This window comes from Lemur catta, chromosome X, assembly GCF_020740605.2.
Source record: "Lemur catta isolate mLemCat1 chromosome X, mLemCat1.pri, whole genome shotgun sequence".
Classification (NCBI taxonomy): Eukaryota; Metazoa; Chordata; class Mammalia; order Primates; family Lemuridae; genus Lemur; species Lemur catta.
The window spans coordinates 56,320,116-56,333,155 of record NC_059155.1 but is presented as its reverse complement, the minus strand read 5'-3'; the positions used below and the strand labels follow the sequence as shown (position 1 = coordinate 56,333,155).

Below are 13,040 nucleotides of genomic sequence, written 5' to 3'. Positions count from 1 at the left end.
CCGGGCTGTTCCCTCCTTTACCTGCGTACGCGGCGCCGTCCGGGGCCCGTGGCGGGGCTGGGAACAAGGAAACTTCCTTGGGCTTTCTGCCATAGGTGGGCCCGGCTCTGCTGTAAGGGTCCCCAGCGGCAGGCGGGATGCTGGCAGGTGTGGGGGTTCCCGCTGAGCGTGGGGACCATGAGTTTGAGGAGGCCCCCCGGCAACATGATGTGTGACTTCCCGCAAGGCTTGCTGGGCAGCCCCAGTTCCAGGCCAAGAGGGAGGCAGCAGGAGGGATGGAGTGGAGGACTGGCTTGGTGCCACTGTCCCTCCCGCCCAGGGACAGGGTCAACAGACCGCAGGACCCGCCTCCTGCAGCCCCATCTTGGAGAGGATGTTCTGGAACCCTTGGCTCATCATTCACACGATTCAGAACCCCGTCCTAGGGACAGAGTGTTCAGGACAGCGAGGTGGGCCTGGCAGTGATGCTCTCCCTGCTCCAGCGGGCAGAAGGAGGAGCCGTGATTGCCGGGAGAGCCGGATTGAATGAAGACGAGGCTTTGTGCGCACCTAGATGGTCCGTTGCCTGGGACAGACCGGAGGCCTGTCTGGGGGCTTCCGTGCTCTTCTCCTTTGGAAGCAGGGCTCTCCCAGGGAGGCCAGGGCCAGGCCTAGGTCCTGGGGTGTCCAAGGGCCGGGTGATACCTGGGGGAGCCCGGGGTAGGGCTGTAGATCCTCTGGGTGCAAGACGGTGAGGGCAGAGACAGGTCGGCCTCCTGTGAAGGACTCAGTGGCAGGCAGGGACAGAGTCCAGGGCTTTCTGGAGCTCTGTGGTAACGTCCAGAGCTGGGGAGCACAGAGCCCCAGACAAAGAGGATGCGGACAGTAGTGTAAGGATCCTGCCTCCCCCACCCCTTTCCCTTTGCCCCCAGTAGAGGCTCCCATGGCTGCCAGACCTCGATCCTGACCCAGAGCGGGCTGCGTAATGGCACGGCCCAGTGGCAAATGTAAACGCAGGTCGCCTTGCTCAGAATTAGTAAGAATTTCGAGACAGCGACAACAGCATTCAACCACGTGTGGAGCCCTTCTGAGCCTGGCACTGCACAGGTCACACACCCAGGAAGCCACCCTGTCTTCACACAGACTTCGGGTGGGTCTGCACCGTGCTGGCTGCTGCTGTCATTTCTACCTCTCTGGTGCCTGTGTCCATCCTTGGCCACAGTGACTTTCTGGGATTTTAACAGAAACGGAGTCCAGAGATTGACTGGAACTGGACACACGTACACACACACACACACAAACACACACACACACACACACACACACAAACACACACACACACACACACACACACACACACACACACAGAGAAATGGAATCTTCTTCCCTTCGTTTCCAGGTCTATGGTTGGGGCTAGGGCAGAGATGAGGGATGCCTGGACACCAGCCCTGGTGTCATCAGTTATATGCCATTTGGGTAGAGCCTCCCGGGCCGCTTTTATGCACACAGGAGGCAATGCCTTCCCTTGGATCAGGATGCGGAGGCCCAGGCGTGAGTCTGAGCACTGTGTGCAGCAGGACTTGAGATAGGGAAGCTCATCTGGAAAGGAGCAGGAAGCAGCCCTCAGAGATAGGGCACCGGCCAGGGCACCACCTCCCAGTCGTCCGTGCTGGCTGGGCTCTCCCCCCGGCCCCTCCCCACCCTGAGCTGGGCCTCACCAGGGCCCGCTCTCCCCACCCTGCCCTGCTTGCCCACCCTGCAGGGGCAGCACTGAGAGCAGGCTGGGCAGGGCAGAGGATGGCAGGGAGGCTGCCTGGGGCCAGGGAGGAAGGAGCACCGAGGGAAAGGCGGGCAGGCTCTGGGTCCCGCGGGAGGGTCAGGCCGGCCTCCCCAGAGACAGCCACCTCCTCACTCCCAGGGCCAATGGGACACCGAGGCAGGCCTCCCTCCTGTCCCAGCCTGGGGCCTTGTGCAACCCCCCGCCACAAAGTCCCAGGGTCCCTGTCAGCAAGTGTCCTCTGAGCCCCTGCTGTGGCACTGAGGGCTCCCACAGCCTCCTCCCCAGCGCAGCCTGCTCCCTCCCCCTGCTCCTACACTTGCAGATCAACAGGCATCTGTGGAGTCCCTTGGTTGCAGTTGTGACCTGGTACATCAAGTGGCTCTGAGTGTTCATGTACAATCCCTTGTCAGGGCCTCCGTTTCCATTTATCAGGCAAGCCTGAGAGGAGGAGACAATAGGCCCATTTTGTGGATGAGGAAACTGAGGCTCTGAGAGGGAAGTCCCTTGCCGCGAGTCCTGGGGCCTGGAAGCGTCAGAGCAGGGACTTGAACCCAGGACCCTCTGAGGCCAAGATGTGTGCTCTGTGCCCTGCAGTCGGGTATCCCTGCCATGGAGGGGCTTGCAGCGTCCTGGGGGCACCACAGCCACCGGCTGGGCACCCTCACCCTCCTGTACACCTGCTCCCCATCTCCCTTCATTGAGCAAGGTCCCTTCATGGAGGAGTCTCGCCTCCCCTGGCGGCTTCCCTGACCCTTAGGTTCCTCGGAGGCCTTTGAGGCCTGCCACTGCCCCCCACAGCCAGCCCCCTGAGACATCAGGCTGGGCGTGGTGCTGGGCATCCATCCTGCTCCTCCTCCTCATCTCGTCTTCGGTCATCCTCAGGCCCTGGGCCGAGGGTGCTTTGTGCCCTATCTCACTGCATCCTCCATGATCCTCTGGGGCTCTGCACCCCTCAGTGTACCCATGAGGAAACAGACCTGGAGAAGGGAAGCCCCTTGCCTGAGGTCTCTGGTCCAGCTCTGCCACTGCCTCGACTAGTGACCTTGGCCCACGCTCTTCTCTCGGCCGTGTGCCTGTGAAGGTCTGTTCCCATGGTTTGCCCATTTACTATTCAGTTGTTTGTCTTCTAATGAATGAATTGTGAGGGTTCTCATTAATGTCATGTTCTTTTCCTTTGTAAGGAGTATATATTGCAAACGTTTTCAAAATCCACGGCTTGCCTTTTCATTTTGCTAATGATGAAAAGCAGAATTCCTGAATTTGATGAAATTCAGCTCGCAGTTTTTATCTGCAGCTATTACTTTCTATGTAATAGACATGAGTCCTCTGCCTACAGCACGTTCACAAGGACCTTATCCTACATTCTCTTCCAGAGGTTTTATATGTTAGCGTTTTTGTTTACATTTAGCATCTTAACAAATTTAAGAAGGTTGATATCCTACCAAGTAGCTTTTCTGACCCAAATGGAATGATACCACAAACCAACACCAGAAGGACATAGAAAAATTCACAAATAGTTTGAAATTAAATGACAGTCTCTCAAATTGTTACTAAGTCAAAGAAAAAACCACAAAGCAAATTAGAAAATATCTTGAGACAAATGAAAACAGAAGCACGAATTTGCACAACTTATCAGATGCGGCAGGAAAAGCAATGTTAAGAGGGCTGTTTGTTGAGGTAAATGCTTACATTAATAAAGAAGAAAGAGCTCAGATCAACAACCTAACTTTATGTGTCAAGGACTAGAAATGGGAAAACCTCATAAACCCAAAGTTAGCAGAAGGAAGGAAGTAATAAAGATTAGAGTAGAACCAGAGGAAACCGAGAATAGTAATAGAAAAAAAGCAATGAAACTAAGAGTTGGTTTCTATGAAAAGATCAGCACAATGGACAAACTCTTAATTAGATTAACTGTGAAAAACAGAGAAGACTCCAATAGCTAAAATCAGAATGACAGAGGAGACATTACAGCAGATACGCAGAAAGAAGAAGATTTTAAGACAATAGTATGAATAATTATAAGCCAAGCAATTGGATAATCTAAAAGAAATGGGTAAATTCTGAGACACAAAACACCTACCGAGACTGAACCATGAAGAGATAAAACCTCTGAACAGAGCTCGATAACTAGCTAGGAGATTGAATCCCTAATCAAAAACCTCCCAGCAGAGAAACCTCGGGACCAGACGGCTTCAGTGGAGAATCCCATCAAACAGCTCAAGAAGAATCAACACCGGTGCTCCTCAATCTCTTCCAAAATTGACCAGGAGGAAACACTTCCAACTCATTTTAAGAGGCCGGCATGAACCTGGCAGCAAAGGGAGATTAGGAGACCACAAGAAAACAAAGGAGGATAAAAGGAAAGACCACCATCCCAGAAGAATATTTGTGCAAAAATACTCCGCAGAGGTCTGGCAAACCGAATTCGACAGCACGTTAAAAGCCCATGACCACGTGGGATTTCTTCGTGGATGGCAAGGAAGTTTCAGCCAGTGGAAGTCAGTTAATGCAGGGCAACATGTCAACCCAGTGAAGGACAAAACCACAGGATGACCTCAGTCGCTGCGGTAAAAGCTTCTGACACAACTCAATACCTTTGATGATAAAAACACTCAACGAGCTAGGATAGAAGGAACCTACCTCCACGTACTATAAGCCAGACATAAAAAGTCCATTGTGAAGATCATAGCTAACGGCAGAAGCGTGAGAGCCTTTCCTCTGAGATCACGAACGAGGCAAGGATCCCGCGTTGGCCACTTCTGCTGGGCAGAGTACTGGAGGTTCGCTGGAGCAATCAGGCAAGAAACAGAAAGAAAAGGCATCCTTTCTATGTTTGTTGTTTTTTTTTTTTTGAGACAGAATCTCGCTCTGTTGCCCAGGCTCGAGTGAGTGCCGTGGCGTCAGCCTAGCTCACAGCAACCTCAAACTCCTGGGCTTAAGTGATCCTCCTGCTTCAGCCTCCCGAGTAGCTGGGACTACAGGCATGCGCCACCATGCCCGGCTAATTCTTTCTATATGTATTTTTAGTTGGCCAGATAATTTCTTTCTATTTTTAGTAGAGACTGGGGTCTCACTCTTGCTCAGGCTGGTCTCGAACTCCTGACCTCCAGCGATCTACCCGCTTCGGCCTCCCAGAGTGCTAGGATTACAGGCGTGAGCCACCTCACCTGGCCCCTTTCTATGTTTTTAAGCTAAGAAATAGCCTTCTAAATAACCCACAGCTCAAAGAAGAAATCATCGGTAAAATTACAAAATGTAGTAAGCTGAATAATAACTAAAAAATTGTAGGATACAGTTTAAATGTCTATATTACATGGGAAAAAGGCAGAAATAATTGACCCACGCATCTTCCTCAAAAATGTAGTAGAACAGCAGGTTAAACCTAAAGAAAGCAGAGGCATGAAGTAAGGATAAAAGTTTAAATCAGTTAAAGATAAAACAACATAGCCAAAAGTTGCTTCTTTTTGCTGACGATAGGATTGATCCATGGCTTGCGTGTGTCTGAGGGAATTAGAAATCACGAACTAACCAATGTCTGCTACGAATGAGGAGACACGGCTATGGACAGTGAAGGTATTAGAGAGATCATTAGTCAAGAACGACTTTGGCCGGGCGCGGTGGCTCACGCCTGTAATCCTAGCACTCTGGGAGGCCGAGGCGGGTGGATTGCTCGAGGTCAGGAGTTCGAGACCAGCCTGAGCAAGAGCGAGACCCCGTCTCTACTAAAAATAGAAATAAATTATCTGGCCAACTAAAATATATATATAGAAAAAATTATCCGGGCATGGTGGCGCATGCCTGTAGTCCCAGCTACTCGGGAGGCTGAGGCAGTAGGATTGCTTAAGTCCAGGAGTTTGAGGTTGCTGTGAGCTAGGCTGACGCCACGGCACTCACTCTAGCCAGGGCAACAAAGTGACACTCTGTCTCACAAAAAAAAAAAAAAAAAAAAAAAAAAAAAAAAAAACGACTTTGTGCCAATACATTTGAAAATTTAGATATCACGTACGAATTTCAAGGAAACACAACAAAAGGCCACCAAACAAAGGGACCGTCTGAACTGGCCGATGAATGCCACGTGAATGGAATCTGCAGAGAGCACCGGCAGCAACAACAAAAACAACCTCCAGACTGCGTTCGCTCCCCTAATTAATTCCACAAAGCGTTTCAGAAAGAAACCATGTCAATCTTACATTCTTGCCAGATAATATATAAAAGAGGAAACACTTTCCATCTCATTTCATGAGGCCCAAGCCCTAAAAGAACGTGACAAGGAATGAAATGCACAGGCCTATCTTGCACATAAGCGCGGAGAGAAAAATCTAAATGAAGCATTAGCAAAACAAATCCAGCTATATCTCTAAAAACATATGTCACAGACAAGTCAAGAATATTCTAGAAATGAAGTGGTCGATCTCACAGAAGTAATGTATTAAGGGAACAGACTGTACTCTGTATAGAAGCAGGAAAAGTATTTCATGCGCTGGATTTTTTAAAAATGCACATCCACTTATGACAAAAAACTCTTAGCCAACGAGGAATTAAAGGGAACTCTCTTAATTCAATCAGACCACCTTTTAAAAGCCTACAAAGACAGTCACACTTCATGGTGAAACACTGAAAGCTCTCCCTCCGAGATCAGGAACAAGATCCAGAGAGAGCCGCGGCCACCAGTCAGGCTGACAAAGGAGGAAAAAGTAACAACAGTGATCCGGCAAACACAGCCCTAAAAGCACACGCGCGCTGACCCAAGGACACGCATGCCATGAATGTTCACACAGTGATAAATGCTGGGATGAACGTTCACACAGTGATAAATGCAACACTCCAGCGCTGCAAACTACTGACATGTCCATCAGAAATAGAAGGTAGAGATAAATTGTGCTACATTCTCGCACATGGAAATACTGTTCAGTACTGAAGAGAAATGAAATACAGTTGCAAGTGACAACAAAAATAAATAGTAATAAATAAAAATAATGTTGCTGAAAGAAAGCCCGGTTGTTAAAATGTGTACTACAAGGGTTCTCCTTATGTGTAAAGAGGTCACAAAGAGGCAAAATTCCACTACAGTGTTAAATGTCAAGACAGTAGACAGGGTCTCAGGCGCATGCACGGGCTGGAGAGCAGTGGTGCGACCAAGCTCACTGTAACATTGAACTCCTGGGCTCAGGCAACCCTCCTGCCTCACCATCCCAGGAGCTAGGACCACAGGCGCGCAACAATACGCCCAGCTGTTTTTTTTTACTTTGCGTAGAGACAGGGTCTTGCCCTGTTGCCCAGGCTGGTCTGGAACTCCTGGCCTCAAACGATCCTCCCGCCTCAGCCTCTCCAAGCGCTGGGATTGCAGGCGTGACCCCACTTGCCCGGCAACAGGACCCCATTTCCTGACCCAGATGGTACTTACTCCGATGTTTGCAATGTAACAGCTTCCTGAATGGGACTTTCATGTTCGGGGCAGTTCCCTTTCTGTATTGTACTCTGTTACATTCATGTGAAGATATTTAAATACATAGAATCCCAGGAGTGTCCACAAAGACTTGATGCTTCAGTGATTTGTATATTCTTTGACCACAATGCCACAACGGAATCTAGAAATTAATAACAAAGATCAGTAGAAAGTTCCCTCTATATCCTGCTAGGTAACCTAAGCGCTAAGAAAAACTCATATTGAAATCAGAAACCACAGTGAGCTGACAAAGACAAGTTGAGAGGCCTTTGCCTGCCAATATCCCCAAGTCTTCTGCCCCGAGAAGGTGAGATTACACAGGGAAGACCCTCCTGCACGTGTGGGAAAGGGCAAGATGCCAGCAAGCGGAACCCAAAGTCCAAAGGGGGCCAGGGCTTAGAAATTTCTGTGGGCAGGGCAGTACGTTGAATCCCCATTCTGGGTTTGGGGATATGCCTTCCAGGGAGCCTGACGTTCCAAAGTCCATAAATCTGCAGAGAGTAAATGTCTCCTTCATCTCACACAGTTGGCAGAGAGCGATTTGCTGAGCTACAGGGAGCTGCGTAAATGGTGTCTAAATGGTCATTAAGTGTACTTGAGAGCAGTCCTGCAACTGACAGCCCCCACCGTCACCCTCAACGTGCAGGGCTATAGGGCAGCGCCGAACTGGCAGACAGGTGGAAGGTCTGGTGAAGGGGTTAAAGTCCGTGGTTTTCCAGCTTTCCTCACTGCTGGTGGAAGATCAGCTCTCCCAAATGAGCTCAGTCAGATATCACCCATCTGTCACCTTTCCATCTCCTGACACTGTATTTCTAATGTCTCCTCACCCATCCTCTTTGTCTTTGCGGGGTTAAGCCTTAAAAACAAAGGAATTCAGCCAGGAGGGCGGGGAGAAAGGGAAGGGGTGAGGGTGAGAAGGCAGCAGGATGAAGGAAGCACGGGGACAAAAGTGCCCTGGGGACCCTGGTAGCAGGAAGGAGGGTCCACAGGGAAGTGGAGGCAACGCCTGGCACGGGCTGTTGGTGAGTCGGACTGCAGGAAGTGGGCATCTGGCGGGACTTGGTGTCCACACCTGAGTGCGGGGGGCAGGACACCCTGAGAGAGAGAGAGCGTCCCTTCACGCTGCAAAAGGCAGAAGAGGACACTGGCCCAGAAATAAAAGGGAAGCCAGCTCTGTAAAGAGGCAACAGGCGGGTGCTGGATGGCAGAACAACAAACATCAGTGACATTTTCCTGTCTGAGCCCACCAGAGAAACGACTTCCCCTATTGTCCACGCTCATAGCTCCTTGTCATCTAATCCCATATCATCTTCTGTAATTTGTCGCAGAACAAACAGGCTGTGGCTGACGTGATGTGCCCGCCCTGCCAGGTCGAAAGCTCCAGGCACATGGCGTTAGGTCCATCATAACCGAACGAATTGATTATTAGTCACTCCGCAAGCAGCAGGGGACGGGAGGGGGGAGGGGGGGAGGGACGAGAAGGCAGACAGGAGGAGGGAGGACAAGAGGGAGGAGTGAGGGAGGACAAGAGTGAGAAAGGAAAGAGGGGAGGACAGGCAGCAAGGCGTGGGCGAAAGCAGAGGGGGTGCAGGGCGGCAGGGCCGGCGGCAGTCAGGGAGGGGAGAGAGGAAAGATGAGGGGTGATGATGGATGCTGAGGTGAGGTAGGAGGAGAGAGGGCAGAGGAAAGGGCTTTGGAGGACCTGGGTGAGGGAGAGGAAAGGACAGGGAGAGACGTCCTTGTCCAGGGGCCACAGGTGAGCACAGCCTAAGAGCAGGGGGCAGGAGACATGGGCCGTGAGGGAGGAGGAAATGGCCAGGTTTGGGAACCCTGCCCTGCCTCTGCGAAGAGGCATCCGCCATCCCAGGTCCTGCCTGGGACTTCTTGTGGGGACCATTTCAGAGGACGAAGCTCGAGAAACCAAGAGCGAGGGGTGCAGGGGACATATGTCATACCAGGGCCTGCCACCCCAAACAGGGGGACCTTCCACGCCAACAGGCTGCGTCCACCCATTGCAAGCTCTGCACCCAATCCTCTCTTCCCCTGTCAGACTTGGGTTTCAAGGGGCCTGTTTAAGGGAACCGCTCCCCTGCCTAGGCCCCCCTACTGCACACATCCAACCCCTTTGCCGTCATAGCACAGCCTCACCCCCAAGAAACCTATGGGCCACCAGTGTAAAGTCCTGTGAATGTCTGTTCAGGATGAAGCGAGAGAGAGTGCGTGTGTGTGTGTGCGTGTGTGTGAGAGAGATAATCATCTCAGCGATCAATATATCTGTGCAAATTGGGAACTCTTTCATTGTGGTGGCTTTGCTAAAATCTCCTCTCCCAAGGGCCTTTATTTCAAGGACCAGCTCTGCTTTTCTCCCACAGTCCAATGAATGCATCAGACACTCAGCTTCGGTTCCCATGGCAACTGGGACTAATGGTCTAGGGACTAAGGATGAGACAAAGAGAAACGCAGGGAAATGAGTGCTCTGTCTTCCTCTGAGGTTCACAGCTCCTATTCAGGGATTCAAAAGGACGTTCTCTTTCATTCTGCCCTGCCCTCTCCTCACTGCTTGGTCGAGGACAGAAAGGCAGGGGGTTCAATATGAATCCGGAATTTCTACAACCACACAGTGAACCTGCTTGGTTTCGGAGACCCAGATTTCTTTCTCCTCCAAAGCATGCCCGTGGAATCTAGGATTGTTGCCACCCCAACTCCCTCCCCCTGTTCCCACCCTCTAGCCTGCATCCTAGTGGGAGGGTTTTCCTGCAGCCCCAATTTGAGCACACAAAAGTAAGTCCCGGCCCAATTCCAGAAATGCTGCCCCTGGAAGAGTTCTCTGGTCCTCACTGGCAGAGTCACACAGGACAGTCCCCCTCCATCCTTCCCTCTGTGGCCCGGGTGACCCCTGCCCAGACCATGAGACCAGTTTGTAGGACTCCCACTTCCTTCCCCAGCCCTGTTCTACCGGGACCTTGGGAGACTCAGAGGAAGGAGGCTCCTGGTCGCCTCTGGCTTTTGGCAAGCAGCCAGACTAATGAGGGCCTCTTCCGTGGCCCCATTCCCCGAATAGCCAACTGCCTCCTTTGGATGGGCTCCCTGTTCCAGAGGCTGTGGGACCTGAGACTTCCCGCAATATTATTTGTGAAGCAAGGCAACACAAAACCTGGGTGTAGGTCTCTCAATTTGTCCAGCCCCATCCTCATTTCCTGGGACCCAACTGCCCACCATTTCCCATGTCCTGCAACCTCTCAGTTCAAACAATCCAAGTAACCACATCTTCCCTCCAATTAAGCAGCCCATATCCATAGCCAGGCCCTGCACTGGAAGGAACCACGCTAACACTTGCCCCTCTTCCTGACTTCCAGGATCTTTTGGAGACGTCCAGTCTGCTATTGGGAAGGCAGAGTCTGTCACACCCACTCCTGAGTATCCCCCTGCCAGGTCTTCTCTGTGGTCACACTCCTCTCAGGGGATCCCGGGTCCATTTCATATAAATGGAATCATACAATAGGATGGCCTTTTTTGACTGGCTTCTACCAGCAATCATAATGTTTTCTAGATCAGTGTTGTAGCACGTATCAATATGTCATTCCTTTAACAGCCTAGTAATAATGCCACATTTTGTTTATCCATTCATCAGCTGGTAGGCATTTGGGTGGTTTTCAGTTTGGGGCTGTTATGAATAAGGCCTTTACAGACACTATTGTACAGGTTTTTACTTGACATATTTTTTCAATTCACTTGCATAGATATCTAGAGTGGAATTCTTACGTCATACGGTAACTCAATGTTTAACTTTGTGAGGATTGCTCCACTGGTTTCAAAAGTGACTGAGCCGTTTACAATACCAGGAGAAATGTATTAAGATTCCAATTTCTTCACATCCTTGCCAACATTCGTTATTGCCCATATTTTCAACTTCAGCCACCCTAGTGACTGGGAAGTGGTGTCTCAATGTGAGTTTGGTTAGTATTTTCCTAATGACTAATGATATTGAGCATCTTTTCTTGTGCCTATTGACCATTTGTGTATCTTCCTTGGAGAAACATCTCTTAAAATCCTTTGCTCATTTTTATTTGGGCTATGTGTCTGTTTATTATGCAGTTGTAAGTATTTTTTACAATTATGGATAAAGTCCTATATCAGATATATGATTTGCAAATATTTTCTCCCATCTCATGTGTTGTCTTCCTTGTGCTCAATCGAGGGTTCTGAAGCACAGAAGTTTTTAAGGTCACAATGGAGCACAATTTATCTGTGTTTTAGTGTTTTCACTCATGATTTGGGTGCCATACCTAAGAAACCATTGCCTATTTCAAGGTCTTTAAGATTTACCCCAAAGTTTTCTTCTATAGGTTTACAGGTTTTATAGGTTTCCCTCTTAGATATATGTCTATCGTCCATTTTGAGGTCGTTTTTGGGCATGGTGTAAGATGGTGGTCGAACTTCAATCTTTTGCTCATGCATATCCAACTGTCCCAGCACCATTTGTTGAAAATACTGTTCTTCACCCCTTTGAGTTGTCTTGATACACTTGTCAAATATCAATTTACCTTAAATGAAAAGGATTATTTCAGGAATTTCAATTCTATCACATTGATATATATCCCTATATTCATACTAGTACCACAACACATGGATTACTGTAGCTTTGTGGTGAGCTGGGAAATCAAGAAGTGTGTGTCCTCCATGTTTGTTCTTTTCCAAGATTGTTTTGGCTTTTATGGATCCCTTGCATTGCTATGGAAATTTTAGGATCGGCTTGTCAATTCTGGAAAGGAAACAAACCTGCTGAGATTTTTTAAAAGAATTATGTTGGATCTGTAGATCAATTCATGGACTATTATCATTTGTTTTTTGCCTTTTAGTATATTTATTTTTATACATTGAAGACAGAGCATGAATCAGTGAAAAATATCTATCACTTAAATTTTTCTTGAAATAATAAAATTATTTTGATAATTCATTTAAAACAATATTTATTTTGTCTTTTCTCCTCTTAGACTCCATTTTACTCATATAAGTTCACAGAACAACAATCTATTGATTGTTTTTCTTCCCTTTTTTTTGTAAGAAGTCACATTTTTCTCTGTCTGTGAAAAAAATATTTTCTTTCACAAGTTTTATGAAGTCCATATAATCTTTGCCCTTTCAGACATGAAACCTTTCAAAATATTTTTTTCTAATTGCATCCATATTTATCTTTTATCTTGTAGATAACAATACAATAAGCTAAACTCCACTAAAGCTAAAGTTCTTTTGTGACATTGACTAAATCAACTCTTCCAGGCCATGTGATGTAATAGAATTTACTTTCACTCATTCAAAAAAAAATAGTGAGTATTTACTACCTGTTAGACACAGTTTAGACCATTTGAAATCTACATAGTTGAAAAGGCATGATGTTTGCTTCCAAGGTGTTTATAGCACAGTAAAGAGACAGACTGACAACATGTGATAAATTCTAAAACAACAGTACAGGTTAGAAAAAATATAGTTTAAATGATAGATAACTATTTTAAGAGAGTAGGCTATATGGAATAAACAATGTTTGCATACATTATTTTAGAATTAAAGAGTTTTGGTAATTTTACATTAAATTCGGAGAAAACTATAGTCAGAATGTTTGTGTCCTGCCAAAATTCATATGTTGAAACAGAATCACCAATGTGATGAAATTAGGAGGCAGGGCTTTGGGGATGTGATTAGGTCATGAGGGTAAAGCTATTACGATGTCATTAATGCCCTTACAAGATACCAAATATGCCTCAGTGTAGGACTTCTCAGCCTCCTAACCTGTAAGAAACAAATTTCTGTTGTTTATAAGCCACCCAGTTTTTGGTA

The 13,040-nt window shown here is 48.2% G+C and overlaps 1 long non-coding RNA gene across 1 annotated transcript in view; it reads right to left on the bottom strand.

Annotated features, from left to right (window-relative positions):
* Nucleotides 1-3,347: 3,347 nt before the first annotated feature.
* LOC123628525 overlaps nucleotides 3,348-13,040 on the bottom strand; it is a 31,201-nt gene continuing 21,508 nt past the window's right edge. Inside the window, exons 2-4 of the long non-coding RNA XR_006731682.1 lie at nucleotides 7,164-7,347; nucleotides 4,400-4,544; nucleotides 3,348-4,067 (exon numbers count right to left, since the gene is read on the bottom strand). This is a non-coding gene — a long non-coding RNA (uncharacterized LOC123628525). The remainder of the gene's footprint in view (nucleotides 4,068-4,399; nucleotides 4,545-7,163; nucleotides 7,348-13,040) is intronic.